This window comes from Uloborus diversus, chromosome 3, assembly GCF_026930045.1.
Source record: "Uloborus diversus isolate 005 chromosome 3, Udiv.v.3.1, whole genome shotgun sequence".
In the NCBI taxonomy this organism is placed as follows: domain Eukaryota; kingdom Metazoa; phylum Arthropoda; class Arachnida; order Araneae; family Uloboridae; genus Uloborus; species Uloborus diversus.
In genome coordinates, this window is record NC_072733.1 from 209,124,741 (window position 1) to 209,146,147 (window position 21,407).

At 33.5% G+C, this 21,407-nt stretch overlaps 1 protein-coding gene across 2 annotated transcripts in view; it reads left to right on the forward strand.

Annotated features, from left to right (window-relative positions):
- The window catches only part of LOC129218549 (Kv channel-interacting protein 1-like), a 235,764-nt gene that overhangs the window by 134,524 nt on the left and 79,833 nt on the right, over positions 1-21,407 (forward strand). The window lies entirely within an intron of this gene.

The following is a 21,407-nucleotide window of genomic DNA, read 5'->3' on the forward strand; positions in this document are numbered from 1 at the left end:
ACAGGTCTACGCACACACACAACTATGCACAAGTAACCGCCCAGGAAGAGAGTTAGACTTGGGGGGGGGGGACAGGAGTCGTTTCTAGAAACAATAACTCCAATGAGTAGGGTCCTGTCTCAGTTCGTGATTGCGAAAAACATAATTTGAATTCAAAATTTCAGAATTCAAATTAATTTTCTTTTTATCTTTTTACATATTACGTTGTTCTGGCTTAATGCGAAATAGGACCTACTCATACAGTCTGACCGCCAATGAGATGGAAAGGCTCACAGCCAGTTTGCAGGCGGAAATGGGCGCATCTACAATGTTCGGCAGGGAAACTTGCCGATTTGAAAAGTCAATAAAAGAAAAAGTGCAACATATATCTATTTATTTTTGTACAATATTGTATACACTATGAATTTTTATTTTAACTAGACTTAAAAATTATATAGGGCAAATGGGGGCCGTCATTTGCCCTACGTAATTTTTGAATCTAGTTAAAATAAAAATTCATAGTGTATACAATATTGTATAAAAATAAATAGATATATGTTGCACTTTTTCTTTTATTGACTTTTCAAATCGGCAAGTTTCCCTGCCGCACCCTGTATTAGCTTTCAGGGATGCTATCTTTTTAAGATGAAATTACTGAATTTTAGGTGCTCCAACAATGAAATAATGCTCCCAAGCTAATCATTTATAACCTATGATTTCGTATTAATGTGAAGATAAATGGACATAAATACATCAATTTTATGGTGATCTTCATTGTTGGTGACTTCAGAGCGTTACTCGACCAGTGTTTTTAGCTATTATATACATCAGGATGACGTAGACGCAGGCAGATAATCGTAGTATACACAATAAGTTTACAAGCTTAAGACGTTCTACAACAACAATACCCAATATGTGGCGGGTAGATCACATACGATCCGCTGAATCCTTAAAATGTGATCTGAAATCTTTTAAGAAGGAAATTTCATGCAAAAAAATTAAACTCTACGCAGATTTTTTCTAAAATAAAGACAAAAGTCAACTTCATCGTTTTAATCTTCCGAAAAAAAACTAGGAAAAATGAAAATCTTAATTTTCATCTACCGCAAAGTGGTTATGTAAGCATATAGAAAAAAATCAACTGCACATCAATAATAGTTGGAAAGGTAAAAAGCATAATACATGTTTCAGTAGCCTTTCCGCATAACACCTAAAACTAGTTCAAACCAGTTACATCACCTTTGTAGGCCTGTTGGATAGGAAAAAAAAACACTATATTTTGAACTTTTTTCACAGTGTCATCATAATCAATTACCTTATCTTCAGAATGTCTTCTTGATGCTCCCTAGCCTTTACTAACAGACAGTTTAATTTCAAAACTTAATACAAGTGTGTTAATTGAGTTTGTTCCTATTTAGGCCATGTTTATTTTTACCCCATCTGACGCTGCATGTGTTTTGTTAAAATCTGTTTTTTTTTCTGCTTAAAACCTATAAATTTCGAACTGAGAGTAGAAACAAGCCCCACTCCCCATGCTAAACAAGGCTAGCCTTTCCCATATCCTTTTTTTTTTATTTATTCATTAGCCAATCTAATAGCTTGGGTGCCGATTAAAGTGGAAATTTCTTAAGCTAAGTTTTACGTAGGAAATAAAACTAAAAAAACATCCTCATATATATAATAGCCAATTCACTGATCGAGTAACGCTTCTGACGTCATCAACAAGGAATCTCGTGCCATAGCGTGATAAATTGATAATATTTTTAGTAATGTTTGACATGCAGGAAAATGCTTTATTTATACAAGGCTGAACTAAATCCGGTAACTTAACTGTTTTACTGGTAAGACCTATATTAGGAGAATGCAGAAACGAAAAAGTGGTCAATAATGAACGCTATTTACTGAAGTTAAGGGTTAATCCACTGGATTTAGGGTTAAAATTTCAACTATCAAAATATCACCAAACAGGCAATTGCTTCGTCCAAATGTAGAATCATTTTTCACTAGTCAAACAATGACGGGTGATTTTCTTGTAGTAATAATAAACTTCAGGTTTTAACGTAAGTAGCAACAACCTTTATTAAAATAAATCCACTAGCAAAAATCCATTAAATTTTATAAAAACTCGATATGTTTTAATTTTTTGACTAACATAAAAATCACGCAACAATCTCATAAATAAATTACGGCGTCAAAGTATGTTTGGAGCTAAATTTCTAATTACGTCCATAAATAGTAATGAGTTTAGTCATTACATTCAAGGCATAAGTCAACAGATAATATTTTCAATCCAAAGACATATTCACGTAAATCCTCTTCGACAGCTTCGAAAAATAAAGGTAATAAATAAATATACTTTTTTTTTTACTGAAGTGAAACTAAAATGCTTTCATCCTTATGATTTTCTAAGATGCTTCAAATCTCTCGATGTATCATAGGAAGTGACTTACTAAAACAATAGATGCACTGAACCCCTTCTATACAACTTGACGACGTAGCAAAGTTTTAACAGGATCTAATAATCGAACTCGTCTTCTCGATAGAAGAATTAAAGTACAATGAGCAGATTGCTTTTAAGGGAGCCAGACTTGATTTTGTGATAATGACACCATCGTTCTTTTCTTCACTTTTAATGTTACGAATACGCTTTTCCTTGAGAGAAGTATTCGGGTGAAGTATTTTTCATTGCTTGCATTAGAGAAGAGTAGCAAATTTCTCTGTAGCTATGGGGGAGAGGAGGGGGGGCTAACCAATTCAAATTCATTCGCGCTGCAAGAGACTTTTTGGACGTTTCTTCTCCGTATAAGAAAAAAATTAGAAATAGCATTGTTCTTGAGATCGACTCTGCTCTTGTGCACTTATGTTTTCATCAAAGTAAAACACACAATACTACCTGGTGCAGGTAAAAAGCAGTAACTGCAACGTCTTCTCTTTTTTTTTTTTTTTTTTTTTTTTTTTGCATTTATGTCATCTATTGCTCGTAATCTTTATTGTACAAGCTCACTTATTTGGTTTCCGCTGAAAAAAAAGCCGCGAAAAAACCGTCTAATTCCAAGATTTTTCTATTGTTAATATTGAATCCACCACACATTTCTTCAAATATCTCGAAAACTCATTTTTGCAGATACTGCCGTTTACCTGAACACGACAGAATACGCTAAGTTGTTGTGAGCATAAGTTAAAATAATGGAAATTGTTGTTCGGAGAAGGAATTATACATAAATAACTTTTCGCTAAATGAAGTAACACATAACCATCCAGCTCTCTCACTGCAAAGTCAAACTGTGCGACTGACAAAATTATGTGTATTTAAGAAGCTATCTTTAAAAATGTAATTCATTAATTATTACACAAAATATAAATTTATTCTTAAGACAGTTTGTTTGAAAGTGCATTTAAAATCAAGGGAACCTGGGACAAGAAAACGCTCCTTTCTAGAGAATTGCCCTTCATATTTGTTCAGCTGTAGCTGAGGAAATGGAAATTGAAATCTTTTCACGGCACATCAAGCCTTCTTTCATGATTTTTTTTTTCTTCTTTTCCCCAATTTTTACTAGGAAGTTGGCTAAAAGGAAACAGCTAGATTATTTTTCCTTTTTCAGCATTACTCAATCCAAATAGAAACATACTTAATACTTAGATAATCTATATTAATACCCTTTTCAACGTCTGCTTGAAAAGGCTATCAAGGCCTTAACAGGAAACATTTGTGAGTGTTTCCCTTTTTATGTGATTCTTCAACGAAATATTTACGTTCTAAAATAAAAGAATATAGATTCGTTTATGCTATCTGTGTTCTGCCGAATTGCAACTGAAAACACCTTTTTCCCAATTCCTGAAAAAAAAAAAAAAAAAAAAAACATTGAATCAAAGGATTTCTTCTTTGACTTGAGGAAAATTGTAACTCTGAATTGTATGAACGGAGTGGAAACTGAGTTTGAACTTTAAAACAAACAAATATCCGTCTTACCCGACGTCCGTGCATTGTGAATTCACTCTGTTTGTAGTTCGGATTTTATGAACAGAAAGGAGGTCACGATAACAAAGTCGGCCCCTATAAGAAAGAGATTGACGAATTCTCCGCGTTATAAGAAAACAGTTTCGATTTTATACTGTACACTGCAGACTTTTAATGAATCCATAAAAATGACTTTCACGATACAGAAGAAAATGATTCCCATATTTTTATGTAACGTTTATTTATTTTCAATAAAAGCAGCACAATTGAAAAAAGCGCATTTTAGAACTCTTAAACAAAAATAATTTGATTTTCATAATTATACGTATGAAATGGTCTCGGGCTGCACTGACTATGCATTAAACATATGAGCGTTTTTATTGTATCATTGATTTCGATTTTTTACACATTGATTTTACATTTCCAATCTCGAGTAGAACGTTCTTGTTTATTTTAACAACACTGAATGAAATAATATGTTTCAAACTTCGCCTCAGCATAACAAAATCAGTATTCTGAAATTACGTATAGATCTCGAAAATGATGAAGTAGGGAAATGTGGGGAAAAAAATATGATTAATTTGAAGAAACAACGTAAATAAAGCAAAGTCTCACGAATGCTGTATTTTCGTGAGAATTTGTGCTTTATTTACATTGTTTTTTTTTTCAATTTAATCATATTGTAGCACAAAGATTATTTGATCATTTTTCTTTCAAAGTTCTGTTTTTAAAATTAACAAATTAGAAATTTATTTTGAAAATCTTTATTTTTGGCTGTAAGTTTGTACCGTCAAAAAAAAAAAAAAAAAAAAAGGTTGAAAAATCGGCAAATCGGGAAGATACCGAGCTATTACTATGTGCATATAATAAGTTTTCACTGAGGGTTCCTGAGTTATTCCAGAAATATGATTATATTTGATTGAAAATGTTTCTGAATTTTTCCGAAAATTTCGGATAAATTTCGTGAATGTTACTGCTACAAACTTTAGTGGAAAATTAGCTGACAATTAATTCCAGGAACTAATCTTTTATTTTACAGTGATACACAGGGATTTTTACAGAATACTTGTCTGCACACAATTAATTCATTTGATTTCGTTTTGGCACTATTATACCGGCATGAGTGAAAGTCAAAAGTTTGTGCATGAACCATGTTTTCTACTGTCTCTGTGCATTATACATACACTGGTGTGCAAAAATTAAGGACGAGACAGTTTTTTCAATATAACTTTGTACAAAAGCTTTCCAAATCAACACATTTAATACCGTAAGATCCCCAATACGTAAGGACATGTGTAATGTAAGCAACACTTACTAAAAGAGAAATCAGAGGGATAAAAAGAAGCTTTATTGAAAAAGTAGCATGGAGCGCAATGCGACTGAAGGCCGAAACATCCCTGTGATGGGTGTCTAGCAAGAAACATCCGGTAGGGGATATGAACTCCCCCGACTGCTAGGCAGGTTTCACAGCGTCTGCCCATGCTGAGAATGAGGGTGTCAATGAGTTGTTGAGACATTGCTGCCCATTCGTCTTGCAGCGCCAATCGAAGCTCCCGAATAGTTACTGGTGGTAAGGTACGAGCTGCCAAGCGTCTGCCTAGAAAATCCCGTACATGCTCGATGGAATTGAGATCCGGAGATCGTGCCGGCCAATCCATACGTTCAATATCTTGACTCTCTAAGAGCTGTTCGGCAGCTACTGTGCGAATACATGGTGCATTGTCGTCCATGAAAAGGAACTGCGGACCCATAGCGCCTCTAAAAAGACGCACATATGGAAGAAGAATCTCGTTACAATAACGGGTCCCGTTGACTGAACCTGCATCGAAGATGTGAAGGTCTGTACGACTACCAAGCATGATGCCTCCCCAAACGAGAACACCGCAACCTCCTTACCTGTCCCTTTTAATGATGTTCGAGGGATGATTGCGGCTTCCCCGCTCTCTCCAGATGAGTATGCGATGAGAATCGCTACTCAGACTGAATCTGCTCTCATCTGTAATGAGTACTCGTCCCCATTCATTGTCTCTCCAATTCCGGTGTTCTCGGAACCACAGAGAATGCCTTCTCCGATGGGCAGGCGTTGGAGGTACACACCGTATAGGGCGTCGTGAAAACAGACCACCACCGTGCAGTCTTCTGGCCACGGTAAAACGCGATATCGGTCGTCCAGTCGCCTGTGTCTAGCTATTTCTCCCGCTGTCTGCCTCTTGTTTCTTCTGGCCTGTAAGACAATATACCGGTCATCTGCAGGTGTGGTTCCTCGTGGACGACCACTACTGAACCCCCGGATAGCTGTTCCTGTAGTTTAAAGTTGTCTCCATAGTCGTGAAACGATTTTTGTGAGCACACACAATTCCGAACTCTGCAGTCACACTTGTCGCACTGCGGCCTTTCTCCAACTTCCCAATGATTCGACCTCGGGTAAAAGCATCCAGATGTCGTCTAACAGATTGATTATTCGCCATTTCTCGCTGAGGCAGCAACTCGGTGTGATTTTAACTGCTGTACGGCGTGCAATCTCTTTGCCAGAAATACTGATCTTACACCGACAACATGCTTCATACTACTCAGACACTCCCCCATTACGTCTGCCTGCATATCTGCGCATGTGCTACATCACCTTACTTAATCTCCTGATTGGTCTTTCTGTCCGCTCTGCCTCTTCGTTCAGCTGATATGCTAATTTTTCGACTTCGTCCTTAATTTTTGCACACCAGTGCATTTCCATCTCCTTCATTTGAATGGAGTGAGTGATTTTTCAGCTTTCAAACTACAGTCAAAGTTTAAAATTCCTCCTTCGCTGATTCTGCCGTTGTATATAGAGCTTACGGTAGGGGAGAAAGGGTGTATAAAAAATTTTTAAACTTGATTTTTCTAATTTTTGTTACTAGCGTTACATACCAAAATAAACTTTCTTGCAATGCTATTGATGTTTTGCCATCAATTAAGGATTTGAATACTTTTACTGACAACTTTTAATATAAAGTAAGTTCATTTTTTAAGTGTTTCTACTACATTCAGCGTGGGGAAAGTTGATATAAAAATTATTAAACTGTTATGATGACATATGCAACAAAAGAAAGTTTATAAAAGTTGTTTTTAACGAAGACTTATAGATTGCTTTATTTGCTTAGACTCCGCCAATCATTACCGTACCAACCCTGGTGAGGGTTTAACCGGATGTGGTGATTGGGGGGAACAGAACAGTTCACGAGCGACCCAGCACACGCTGGAATAATTTTGACATTTACAGAAACAAATACAAAAGCATAAAAACATTAAAATAAACAAATGTGTATAAAAGTGAAAATGAAGTTATATGAGTCTGGGATGGCTGGTAAATACTATCTAAACTGCAATAAAAGTTCCTTGAAAGTTATTAGGCCGGATATGTAAAGTCTTTTGCTTGTGATATGAGTAAGGACATTATTGTATATTCTTGTGTGAAACTGAATGAGATAGAGTGGTTGTAATATTTTTGGAAAAATAAAGGTTGGAATTGTAAGTGCAATGGAAAGCGCTGGTTAGAGGACAGTTAAATGTGTAATGTTTCAGGAGTTCCAGGTTGACTGCAAGCACTTAATGGTGAGCTAATTATCTTGAATCGGTGTAGATACGAAGGAAATGGTCCGTGTGCACTGAAAATTGTACTTCTATCTGTTGTTTGCAGCGTGGTTTTAGCTTAACTTTTCGAAGGAAATCATGAGTTCTCCGATCAGTTTTTGCAGTGTACTAGAGTTCCTGCCAATTTTGAAGAAATTCAGACCAAAGGAGATATTTGAGGAAAGAAAAGATTATAGAATGTTTAAATTTTCAATCCTAGTTAGATGATAAAAGTAAAACTGATTTACAATTTGCACAAACATACATATGGCTATCTTCTTCGAACTACTCTGTTTCAAATATTTCAAAAGGAATATCATTCCTTTAAGGGGTTTTTTTTTTCTTACTTCAAAGCGTTTATGAGGAAAGAGAAAACACGCAAAACTGATGAGTTGAACTTTCACGTGGTTTTAACTTGACTCAAGCGCGATATATCAGCTTGACCCGAACAACACCATTACGGTAGCTCAAAAACGGTGAAAAAAAAGCTCCGTATAAAAGCAGCATTTATCAAGTAAAACCATGCCTTCGTCTCAGAGAACACAGTAGTGCTTTGTTTAATACAGTAAAACCTGTGAAGTTGACCACATTTGTAAGTTGACCACCTGTCTAAGTTGACCGCTTTTATCGGGCACGGAATTAGCCATTACCATATAAATCAACCTCTGTAAGTTGACTGTCTGTTTAAGTTGACCACTGAAGTAGTGCACCGTAAATGGTCAACTTACACAGGTTTTACTGTATTATATAATCACTTAAACATTCAGGGCGTCAATTGAATGAAAATCATAAAAAATTACTTTTTTGTTCAAAAAACGATGTGTTACAAATACCACTCTAGCAAAAGACAGAATCCCCTGCGTACGTAGATCAAATCAGTATAAGTTGACGGCTTCTTCATAAGACTCTCGGTTATGGGGACAGAATAGGCATGCGAAAATTAAAGCTCTTGTATTTACTTAACCCTTTGTCAACTGTACTCAGCCTCCCCTACAGGTCTAAGTTGCATAAGCCGCATTCTGTGTCTTGTACATATAGTTGAAAATTACAAGTTATTGTTTTAAGCTTAAATACGTTTAAGAATGGTTGGGGCACTTGTTATCTCCTTTCACTAACACAAGCCCGCAGAAAACTCGGCGAAGAATTTTTCAAAACGTTCCTGCTTTCCATGACTCTGGACTAACTAATCTATAAAAGGCAATAAGGCAAAGAAAGACGCCTGTATTCTTATCGCGTTTCTTACAAAATTTATCTATTTTCCTTTGAAATAAATGAAAAAAAAGTGAGCACTCATGCCGATTACTTTTTATTGGAGAATGGGGAGAAAATGGAAATCTACGTTTAAAAAGGAATCTCCAAAATTGGTTTTAAGAAGACTTCTTGTGTCCTACTCCTTATCGCTATTATTTAATGTGAAAGCAACGCTCTACGATGATTTATAATAAAACATCCTTTATCGTACGGTTGCTTCACACATTTTCAACTTTTTGATCAAAATACGTGATGGTGAAAATCCTAACTTACTCTACGTTTGAATGAGAAAAGTGAATTTATCCAATGAACTAAAAATGTGTGTTTGCTTAGAGCTTTCTGTGCTGAAAATAAAATAGGCATTGTGAGGTAAGGGGATAAAAATAACTCGAAATGTTTAGAAACAAAGGCATTAATCAATTAAGGAAAAAAATATTATTTAAGTGGAACAAAAACTGAAAAACTCTATGTTCAATAAAAAAATAACAAAGCTGCTAGTTTTGAAATTATTTTGGCGTAAACTATTATAACTGCAATCGGAATTTTACACTGAGTTCAAAGGAAATCAAAAAAAATTAAAATCCGTTGAATGTGCTTCATAGAGGTGTCATTCGTAGTTTTTATCTTGAATTTCAAACTCCGTAAAACACTTTTTGTGAATTTTAAGGTTTTCCCAATAAACAGTAAGATATACTAGCTGACCCGTGCAAAGCATTCGCGAGCTACAGCGGATATTCAAAAATAAATTTGGTTTTTAGTGTAATTTTTCGAAAAATAGTCAAAATGTGAACCACTTTTTTATTTTTTGTCTATAAAGGTAAGAGTTTTTTTTTAGAAATGATGCGTTTTCAAATATTTCAATGCGTCAAAAGTCAACCACTCATATCGTACTATCTTTGGATATTTCTTTTCGATATGCATTTACTGAAATACCTACTGGTATGGGTCTACTGTTGGCGAAAGAAAGTATTGACGGTCAAAGTAGTAGGAAACGAACTTTTTTTCGTACATCTTTGAATGTCCTTATTTTTTTCCCAAGAGCCAACATTAGGTATTTAAGCCCTAACTGTTTCTGGATGTAGTACAAACACAACATGGAGCACAAAATAATTGTCAGTATTATAGTTTTCAATCGCTTTTCTTCAAGAAAAAAAAAGAAGTCTTTGATCTCCCAAACCTTTAAGAAAAAAAATTTGAGCAAAATAAAAAATAATAAAAAAAACACCGGTCCAATGATTTAAAATAAAAAAAAAAACATATTCTGAAATGTCAGCAAAATGAAAACTTTCACCTATTTGAACTTGCCTGGTATGTCCTATTTTTTAAAAATAATCTTGTGTGAAAAAGTAGAAAAAAAACCTATAAAAGTAGGTTATGAAGAGGGAACATTTCAAAAAGATGTCTAATGCTAATTGTATTCGTTAGATTAAAATAAATCTAGAAAATTGCTCATTTTTTTATTTTATTATTATAACTTAAAAAAGTGTATTACTCATAAAGGGAAATACATTGCACTTCACCCTCATCGTAACCAAAAAACAACCATTTCTCGCGAAATTCAAGGGAAACCAACATCAAATGTCGGTTGCCTTGCAATATCGACAGAAAATTAATGCAAGAAGTGAAACAATGATTCAACTTATGAATCGAGGAATTAAGAAGCAAAGGGATGTAAGTGAACTTTTTAAAGTTTCGAGTAAACCCCGTTTAAAGTTCAAATCCTAAGTAGGCTAACCTTGAAACCTTTTCTAAATCGTGCTGTGTATCCACTAGGGCTGCGGAGTCGGAAGAAAGATGGCCGACTCCATCTCCTACTCTGGCTTATTTATTTTTTTTTTTTTTTTAAATCCTTCCCCCCTCATGGGAAGGGGGAAAACCCCTAAACAGATATTGAAATATTAATTCCTTTTTCTGAAATTTTTGCGTTGTATTTTATTCTAAACCTAAGATGTACACAAGTTAGAAATTTAATTTGAAAATCAAACTATCCAATAGTTGCAATTTTAAAAGTGAGATTATAGTAGAGCATCGTTTTACGTAGGGGTTACGTTCTACGGAAATGCCGCGTAAATCAAAACCGCGAATATTGAGACTTAATAATAGTGTTAACATAGGGGTTAAGTTCCGTAGATGAAAAGAAAATCCATTCTAGTGATAGATAAATATTTTTAATAAGTTTAATATGTACTTATTCCAATACATACGCACAAAATGCATAAAGAAAACATGAATTAACTTAGTGCTTGTTAAAAAAAAAAAGAGCTGTTTATGTTATTCTTTTGGCCCCCATACAAAAAAAAATTCTCTATCATTCTTTGTGGGGCATTAATGCTTCCATGATCACTCAGTTAATTTCCATGACGGCATCTTCCTTCACTAACAAATCAGAAAGATCATTTGCCATTGTCTTGGAATCTCTCAAAACTTTCAGGGTGAAAGTTTTTGGTTTTGTGTCATGGATGCCGATATCCTCATTGGTTTTGTTTTCCTTAGTCACTTCTCAAAGTTCTTCCCGTGAACTTTGAATTGTGTGAGTTTAATAATTTCACTTAATAATTTCTGGAAATAGCTCTGGAACCAATCGCAAAAAAAAGTCTCCAGTTTCCCAATCTCGCTTGTTAGCACATCAAAATGCAGTTTTGATTTGTTATCTGCAATCTCAGAAGTTTGGGATTCTGAAAGAGGGGAAAATTTTATCTGTTTGCAATGCCGCATCTGCATGAAATCGAAATTCATCCGTATAAAATAAAAGTATCAAATCTTAAACCGCGTATAATCGAAACCGCATAAAATAAACCCGTGTAAAACGAGGGTTTATTGTACTTAAAAACCCATTTGAAAAGGATTAAATTGCTCCCCTCTAATGTTAAACAAGTAGATTCTGATCTAATCTTGAGCATTCTTTAAAGCTGTAACTTGAGAGAGGAAAAAAAAACTCTTTTGGTAAATCAGAAACCTTTTCTTGAGAGGGGTCGGTCTCCCGGTTCCCCTCCCGGGGGAACTTTGCTGACAGTTGATACCCATTTTGTTGGTTACACCTCAACTTAGTTTCAGAGTTTATAAAAATATCAATACTTTAATTCTAAAAAAATTCCCGAATAATACATCTTAAATTTCATCTCAAAAATTTGAACGAAAATATTGCACTATATTGCGGGAGAGATCGGGTACATGTACGTCTGGAGCAAATTTTACACAAAATGCGGCGGTATACAGCTTTGTTCGAATAGTTTTTACTACGTATACCTACATTTCTTGGCCCAGTTTTAATTTTAGTTTTATTGGCAGTTTTAGAATTAATCTTGAAATATGAAGGTTTTAAGATTAACTGCAATTATTGAGTGTTGTAACCAATTAATCATATACTGATTTTATTTCGTACTTTTTAGTGAGAACCAAGCTTATAGATATAGTCTTTAGATTAAAAAAAACATCTATATGTTATAGGATATTTTGGATTCACACTTTAGTACCAACACTTATTTGAATTCACCAAGCACCCTCAGAAGTTTCCCCAACTTGCTCAAGCGATACATACATTCCTTTTACTATTTTATAACTGAGATCGAGGTAAAAAAAAATATATATATATATATATATATATATATATATATATATATATATATATATATATATATATATATATATATATATATATATATATATATATATATATATATATATATATATATATATATATATATATATATATATATTTAATTTGAAAGTGATTACTTAGAAAATGATATGCAACAAAACTGTATGCTGACACATACTATCCAGTTAAATCAAGTCAAAAAACAAGCAAAATTGGGGACAGCGTATGTAGCTGTTGCAGAAAGTTCTATAAACAATCCAGCAGCTGGTTGCCACAATGAAAGTTATTTTCTTATTAGTAGGCCTTTATACATGTAATCAAACTAATTGGTGGTAAGTAGTTTAAAAAATGCAAGGAGAGTCATTGAAAATTAAAGAAAAAAAAACTCGGAAATGGCATGTTTTTGACCGATTCCGACTCCATTACCCCAAAATCGCTCCGACTCCACAGCTCTGGTATCCACCCCCTACTGTGGTTGCTAGTATCATCTCTTGCCCCAAAACACAGGAGCGGTTCTCCTACTTTTTTTACTGATTATATCCAATTTTTTAATTTTGGCACTTACATCCCTTTGCTTCTCATTAACTCACTTATTCATAGCTCACGGAATATGCTTTTAAGAATGACACATCAGAGGAAGTAATTGCTTTGCTTACATATTCATGATAGCGGCGTATCTCAAGCTGCCGCTATCATGAATTTCGTTTGGGACGTTGAACTTGTATTGAATATTTAGATATTATGATAATTAGAAATTCTTGTGACATTTTTGTCTTTTCCAATTTTTTTTTTTTTTTTCTTTTTCAATGTCTGAAGAAAAATTGCTGAGAAAATTGAATTGTTTTTTCATACTTTTAAATTATCTCCTTTTCTCTCTCGTTCCCTCTATTGCCTTTTTAGGCGATCGCCAGATTTCAACTCTGCTTATTTTATTGCTAAGTTTCAAAAAGTTATGTTAATGTAACAAGTTTCTTAAAAATATTCTACGGAAATTAAAATTTAGACTAAAGCAAATTAGAAGAAAAAAAGAAAACAACAAATGAGAACCTAGACCGACGATAGTTTTTCCTCTAAATATAGCACTTTTTTGGGAAGCGTTTTCATTGTTTTCATCTCGGACTCTCACTTTCCAAAAGCAACTGTTTCTTCATTAAGAATCTCGTTCATATTCAAAACTAAATTTTCTTTTTAATTAATAAGGTTTTTTCTGAACTAAATTCTAGATAGTTAAGATTTCATCCATATTTCTCTTGTTCTGTTAGAGGCAATACATTTACTCTGAATTACTGAACGTGTTTTAAACAAATGTAGAAAGCATGGCATTTTTTGTTGCGTATATGTGTGCAATGTATAAAAATGACTTTGTTGTAAATCACACGTTTAATATATATATATATATATATATATATATATGGATTAATCACCTTTTTTTTCTTTGAATAAAAAATAGCATAAAAATAGTCACCAGAGTTCAATTGTAAAGCAAAAATGTTTTTTTAATGCATATCCATTCTTATCTATCGGGAGCGTCGCAAATCTTGCGGCTTTGATTTTCCTGAGCACAAAAATAAAAACGAGAATATATTTGTATTAATATTTAAACTTGTAGTTATTTATGTTAACTATGCAAAGCATTGTTTTTAAAAACCTTATGATTGTATTCACTTGCCGAATAGAACCTTCGTCAGTCTCCTGAACCACCAATTAAAGTCTTTTAGTTGGTTGAAGCAGTTTTTTAATACTATAAATCTACCTAAAATTTCTAGATTTTTATTTTCAAAAATTCTCTCTGTAAATTGTCAATACATTTTTTCAAGAAGATATGTTCGTGCTTAAATGTTCAATCTATATCTTCTAATGCGCGTGAGAAAAACTGCCTTCATTTTCTTAGAGCTCTGCTTAATTGAATTGAAATCAAGCAAAATTCAACGTTGATAAAATTGTGCTTGCGTTTATAGAAATTTTCAACTCAAGAACTAAATGCATCTGTATTGAAAAATGAATTTCTAGGGTAAGGTTCACGATTGTGTTTTCATATAATAGAGTTTAAATAACACTTTTCCTCTCAGAAAACTCGTAATACTCAGCTTTATTTTATGATTGACAGTTAATGTCGGATTTTTAACTTCAACTTTTCCTTGTACTGTCTTCACTTGAAAAGTAATTCTGAATGACTTGCACTTCCGAAACATGAACCAAAACAGAGGCATATAGTTGAACTTATTTGAAATATAGTTGAACTAAATGTTCCTATATTAAAAAAGTAATATCTGGTGGAAGAAAACAGCCCACGATTTCGTTTTCTTATACTAAATATGATAGTTCATTTCTCCGCTCGGAAAACTGATAGCACTGAGTTTTTCTTTTTTTAACTGGCAGAGTAAATGCTGTCTTTCGTCTGAAAGTTTTCTTAAATAGCAGCTATGAATAATTTACATTTCCGAAAACATGAACTGATATTAGAGCTGCATCGTGTAGAACTGTGGTTCCCAATCTTTTTCACGTCGCGATGTATGTGTGTTTACTCAGATAAAGCGCCTATTTTACATAATGATTCAAGATTCTTGAGATATTTTATTCAAGCTTAATGGTTACATTTTTATTTCTAACAATGATTGCAGAAATAAAAAAAAAAGATAGTCTCGATAATGTTAACCTATTTTTCAGCACTTTCAATTTTCTTATGTCCTAGCAGTGGCGAATGCAGGATTTGGTTTTCTCAAACGCTCAATAAAGTGAATGAAGGCATTTTCTTTCAACAAGGCCGCCGCGAAGTCAAATAATTGGGAGGGGGAGGGGAGCTTTTGGAAGACCCTCAATTATTTTTTCAATCGTATATATAGCAAGATAGAGTCCTGATTTATGCTTGGAGGGGGGAGGGGAGGTGTCATTACCAGCATATGAGCAATCAAAGTATGAGAATTGTGTTATAGAATCGGAGTAAGAGAATTAACAATATGAATCTGCAGTTGTAAGTGTAACATTCGCAATAGTCCCCCCCCCCGGAAGTTGTAGTTCTAAAATAGCAGTTTACATGATCTCTAATTTTTCGAAAATGATATGTCCTAAATAAGCTCAGTTGTAGACTTTATTTATTGAAGTTTAGGGAAAATGGTTTTGGGGCGAGTTTTCCCGGGAAAATTCTTGAATTTGAGGTTTTAAAAACTCAATTATAGGTCATCTTTGTAAACGTTATTAAAAAGTTTTGGATTCGGAGTCTCTCTCTTTCTCTCCTCTCTCTCTATCTCTGAAGAATTTTTTCGGAATTAAAGTTCGAAAAACAAAATTTTAGACCAGTTTTAGTGATGTGGGAAGAAAGAGGATTTCGAATACTCCCAAGAGAATTTTTCGAACTTTAACTCCAGAAAACAGAATAGTAGGTTATCTTTAATGACAAGGGGAAATGTCCGGAGACCCGCACTGAGAAATTACGAGAAAGAGTAGGTACAGTGAGACATGACATTTCAATTGCATTTTTTATCATTAAAAAGCACATAAGTTAAATTCTTTCAAATGGTACACTATTTGTATAACTGTAAACAGGTGTTATGAAAGTAGATCTTGAAAAGACTACGAATTCACACAAACGTGAAAAAAAAAAAAAAACGAAATGCACTTCTGTCTCGCTGTTTCCCTGGTCAGTAGGGACAATGAAACACATTTTTTGGATTAGCAAACTTTGAAAGAATCTAAATTTACGTGAAAAAAAATATGAATGATTGTTGCCATTTGGTTTTGGTACGATATGTCGGAAAGGAAAATTTCATGTCATCTTGACACGCAGTAGTGACATTTACCGCGTATTTGTTTGGGACTGAGGAAGAAAGATTTAGATCATCCTGTATTAGTAAAAATTGTCATTTGACATCTTAAAGTGTCTGTGACATCATAAAGTATCATTTTGAAATATAGCATTTGATAAGAAAGGAATGCTTCTTTCCAGTCTATATCAGAAAATCTCCAAAATAGCCTTATCTGGGTTCCTTTCTTCTAGGTATGTTGAAATTTTTAACCGCAGATAAATGTTATTACATTTAGCATATTGCAATGAAACTGTAGAAATTTTTTTTTAATGGAATAAGTACGTAGAGGAAATATTTATCTGATGTTATACAGCAATAAAAACCGTAATTCCATTTACGAGTCTTTATTTAATTGATGCAGGGCTTTCAAACTTATATAATTATTATTTGTATCAGCAGGTAACTTTTATTTAAATTTAATTTTATGTATAATTTTAACTCTTTTAATATAAAAGTGCTATGGGAGCAGTGAGCAACGAATTAACGGTGTTTCACTGTTCCTGTCTCACTGTTCGCTCATTGCAAAGTAAAAACTCAATGGCTGCCATTCTCAGACAAAGAAAATTGACTACATCATTCTACTGCTAAAATGAACGTTAGTTGATAAGCTAATATTAGATTAATAACACCAGTTTGTAAAGTCTATCCAACAGTTCAGAAACAGTACAACAAACAAAGGAAACATTTTAATTTGATGGTTTCAAACAATGAAAATATAGTGATTTTTTTTTTGCATGATACTTGAATTCCTTTTTTTTTCTATAATGTTGTTCACTTTTCCTGAATTTTCAAAAGTTTTACCTGGCTAAAAATATTTAAACAGAGAATATATTGCTGGTGTCTCACTTTAACCACTTCTCCTCAACGCCCTAAAAACGAAATTTTAAATCATCTTTAATTATATGAAGGGCGACAGAGCGGGCACTTCCCTGGATTTTTTTTCGAAATTAAAATACTAAAATTTCTTGATTATTTTTGATGAAATTAACGGGCGGGTTTGGGGCACTTCCCCGGAATATTTCCAAAACTAAGTTTTAAAAGGCAACTACAAGACACCTTTCAGGATAAGAGTTGGAGGTTAGAGAATTTCTCACAGAAATTATTCGAAATTGAAGTTCCAAAAGCGAAATTTTATGCGATTTAGGGTGATATTAGTGGGAGTGAATTCGGCACTATTTCAGGGAAATTCGTACAGACTGAAGTACCTAAACAAAAGCTTAAGATAACCTTAGAGAACTTTAGAAGATCAATTACTTTGGCTGAGGGGGCGGGGATAGATCTGTAGCCCCATAGCCCTTCTCCTGGATTCGCCATTGCGCTCAAGTAGTGATGCTACTCTGATGCTATATTTCTCCTACGTATTTTAATTTTTTAACTATGCAATGTTTTATTTTTAAATGTAAGCTTAATCTTGGGGTTCGCGACCCACAGGTTGGGAACCCCTGGTGTAGAAAGTAGTTCTTTAATTGCTTGGCTGCATATTGTAACTATTTTTAAAGCGCAATTATCAACATAAAATTTTGAATCTAAATGCGTAAAAAAAATATAATAACAGAAATAATGAAACCAGTAAACATAATTTTGTAAAAATAGACACAATCATCACACGCAAGTATGCTTCAAACAAATAAATACGCTAGTTGAAAATAAAACAATTCCGTAACTATTGAAAATAACTTTACAGGGCGTTACCAGTATTTATTCAGCGATTTTTATTTTCCAAAGTTAGATAGAAAATTGCAATCTTTTTTCTGATTTATCTCCGACACTATTTTTTGTTTCGTGATACGTGAGGCGATTTTTTTTTTTTTTTTTTTTTTGTTTTTTGTTTTTTTGTTGCTTCACGGTCAAGCCGTGCGTGTTTTAACGCCCGCCACAGCGCAAAGCACGACATCCTATATGAGCATGCATACGAAAGCGAGTGAGGATCAATAAGCTGAATTCCTACTTTCTTCCCCAAATCTGTGATCACATCGCTATCTTGCGATCCAGCTCATTGGCGGAGCTAGTAAATACCAGTGGATATAAAAGAAGGCTACCGATGATAGCAAACAGCGCTTTTGCGTTAACGGCCTCCAAATTTCGAAAAGTAGTTGAAGATGCTCTCCCGCGCCCACGATCGCCTGTCAAAAGTAAGTGCCGTTTTTATCCCTTTCCTTATTTAATGCCCAAACGAGCAACTCATTTTTCCTTTTATGCCAACTAAATCACTTTCTCATATGAGCCACGGGTCTTTAAACGGCGCAAAAACGCTTTGGAAATTATCTTTTAATGCCACATTTCCTGTTTACTTGGAAAAGCCGTTTTTATTCTATAAAGTAGGGTGAAGAGAAACGTTTCTTTATAGTTTTCGACGCTTTAAATTTAAACTTAATAACGATAAACATTTCATGCATTATGATAAGCTGTGATTCATTGCGGTCAAAATTATACTGAAACTTTGGAAATAGAAATTATTTAACTTCATCCTTGATAAAAAAGGATTGGCAATGGGTAGCCAATAAATTTCAAAAGTAACTACAGGAAAAGGATTTAGAATTTAATAGAAAGGATTTTGGAATGATCGAGCTATAACGGATTGGTGTACAGAAATGTCATCTATGATATTTTCTGAAAAAAATATTTTCAGGCTAGTGGCTGTGAGTCAATGACGTGCCTCAATGTAAAAAACAAAATGCTGTACCATTAGAAAATCTCTAGGAAATGGATTTCCATCAAGCTTCTAGTTCTTATACAACTTCTTAAGTAACGCTATCAATGTTACTTAAGAAGCTGTAGTTTATGGAATCCCAGCTTCCTCAAGTTTTCTAGTAGCACTGCTGTTTTTTTTTTCTTTACAATGCATACTACAAGTTTTTAAAACAGATACACAGATGGTGGAGCCTCAGTGCATGGAACTAGGAGGCCTCAAACATGCCACATTTTCACTTTCTTCGTCACAGTTTAGCCACCTCTGCCAGGGTCAACTGAAGGTCAGCCATGAAATTTACGATACATATCATTTGAGGCACTAAATATCAGGTTGTAATCACAAGATTACTTTCGCTGATGTTCAATGCGCAGAGATAATTGAATATTAAAAAATGTCGATTTGAGAAAAGCCTTAAGTCGGGACCAACTTTCGAAATTTTTTTGAGTCACAAAAAATGTTTCTGGAAGAAAAGAAATAATACTTTTTTTCTAAAATAATTCGAAGAAACCACTAAAATTTTTAGCGAAATCAAAAAATGGCATGTATCTGACCTGCCTCACTCTTATAAAAACTGGCTCTTAATTACTATTCTTTATGTAAAATTAAAATTTTCCAATCAAGAATTTTTAGTTGTTTAAAATAATTAGTGTTCCAAAATAGCTTTAATTTATAAAATAGACAAAAATAAAACAGCAAAAAAAAATGTTTTTCAAAAAGTTAACCGCATTTTCAATGTTGTGAAATTCTTTCATTGTATGTTTAACAAATTTATTTTCCTCTTTCATTCTTACGATAGCTTCGAACTTTTGTATAAGTGTTTTCGCTAAGTAATGGTTTAAAATAATGCATAATGTGAGTTTTTAATTTCACATTTGGATTTTGTTTGATCTTTATTTTAAAAAATGTTGTTGTAAAGCAAATTAGTGTTAAGCTTACGAGGTCTGACCAGCGTTTATTGTGAAACTGTTTTAATTTGTAAGCATTACGCATCGAGTCCTTTGATAGTTAATATTTCATCAGTTAAATCAAAATATCTGAAATTTACACTTAAAGTAAAGAGAAAAAAGAAGCTGTAACTCCTTGAAATAAAAATAAACTAAAGTTGGTCAATATGTTGCAGTTAGAAAATTAGACTTTTTTTTTTTTTTTCAAATCGCAAAAAAAAAAAAAAAAAAGCTGAAATTTTTGATTTTTTTCGGATTGTTCCAGTGAATCAGAAGGTATTATTCTATTTCAGTATTTCTTTTTAATTTCTCAAGGCTTCACAAATCGCTATTTTTCCGACTTAAAGCATTAAAAAAAAACATTGACTCAAAAAAATTTTAAAAAATCCGTAAAAAAACGTACAATTTTCCATTTTTCCGAATTTTCAGGCTCGTTGCGCGATCGGAAGATAATATCAGATTTCATTTTTTTTTTCGTTTTGTTTTTCAAGTCTGCGCAATCGCTACTTTTCCGCGCTATAGCAACTAGCAAAAAATAAAAAAATAAATAAATAAAAATAAATAAAATTCGTTTTCTTCGCTCCACCCTATTGAACATTATTGCAAAAAAAAAAAAAGCGATAATTTCATATAAAGTAAAAATTTGGTGTAAAAGCATATAACAGCATTCTTTATATATATAGATTACACGCCGTATATGTTCAAAACAAACTGTATTTAAAGTTTCGCCATATAAACCTTGAAACTGATTAATATCGCAACGAATTTAAAAAACATCGTAAAGCTCCTACCTTTCATAAAATGTTTTATAAGTTATTTGTAAAAAATATCTCTTTCCTTATAACCAATCTATATATATTAAAACCCTTTATAGATAATAACTTTATTCATATAGTCCAGACATATTAGACATTAAAATCGCGAAGTGCGATGTACTAGTTCTGATTTTTCACACGCTTTTATTAGCTTCACTTGTATGTTTGTGAGTAACTCTCCTTTGGACTAAGAGCTAGTGGCTTATTACTGTTTGTAAATTCCACTACTTTAGGAGCGCTCGTGGCCGAGCGGTCTAAGGCGCGGGTCTTCGCTGACGTCCACTTCCGGGAATCATTGGGCGTGCGTTCGAATCCCGTCTACACCGAAATTAAATTTGAAATCTTACAACTCAATTTTCGCCCACTTTTTGTGATCGGATTCTTTTAAAATTTGGAATGCAACCTCAGACCCGATGACAATGCAATATTCTATAACCAAATTAATATATTAACGATAAGTTATTAGTTTATTCTAATTAACACGCTTTTATTAGCTTAACTTGTATATTTGTGGGTCCAACTTTCCTTGGGACAAATAGCCGGTGGCTTATTAGAATTACTTACAACGTACAAATCAGAGTTGCGGAGTGTAACAATGTTTGCACAAGATTTTACCAGAAAGCATTCAAAATGTCTGATGCAAATAATGCAATAGAATACTAAGATACATTCCATTATAAAAATCGAACACACGTACAAAGATTTTATTTAAAAGTTACAAGTGTTAGCAATATTTAGTATCTAAATCTTATTTGAAACAA